Source organism: Sesamum indicum, linkage group LG8, assembly GCF_000512975.1.
Source record: "Sesamum indicum cultivar Zhongzhi No. 13 linkage group LG8, S_indicum_v1.0, whole genome shotgun sequence".
In the NCBI taxonomy this organism is placed as follows: domain Eukaryota; kingdom Viridiplantae; phylum Streptophyta; class Magnoliopsida; order Lamiales; family Pedaliaceae; genus Sesamum; species Sesamum indicum.
The window spans coordinates 13,502,338-13,503,139 of NC_026152.1; positions in this window are offsets into that span (position 1 = coordinate 13,502,338).

Genomic DNA, 802 nt, shown 5'->3' on the forward strand with positions numbered 1-802 from the left:
GCCATCGTAAAATGCTCAACACGTATGAAAAAAATTTAATGCTAAAATCAACATTGAGTAAATTGGCAACTTTCATTGCAAATCAATATTATTTCATATATATTTTAAACAATTCGTTGCTAAATTAATCTTTAGTAAGTAAATTTTCATTATTAAATTAATTAGCAAGCAATTTTCTTATATTAAATAAAGTAGATTAAAAATGAAATGCTAATTAGCTAGACAGTAACTTTTTATGTTACTATTAAACCATTTTCTTGTAGCATATAGCATAAGTATAATCATAACGTTATTGTGACAATTTTTATTATTACTACATAATATCAACTTATCTCCTACACATTCTTATCATTGTAAAATCTGTATATATATCTCAATATTTTAACAAATTGAATTCAATTTATTATCACAAAATAATCAGTATGTTAAAACTGAGGATAAATAGCAATTTACCTCCTTATACAGGAAGGTAAATTTTTGTATTTTTAAAAATACAGGAAGGTAAATTGCTATTTATTTTTTCATAAAGAAACAATTTGTTCATTTATAATATCACAAGGGGATTGCTTGCATTTTTCCAAACTAATAGCAAAACTCTCTCCGGGGCAATTTCATAGCAGCTCCATTTTTATAATTATATGCATAATACTTGGCGAAAAAGCTTCGGCAAATAGCCTCACGTGACTATTACATAAAAAGAATCATTTATTTTATTTGAAATTGAAATTATATATATAATGCATAAGTTAAATAAAATTAGGATAGAATTTGGAATGGGCACACCCCTGGAATACGGAAGAGC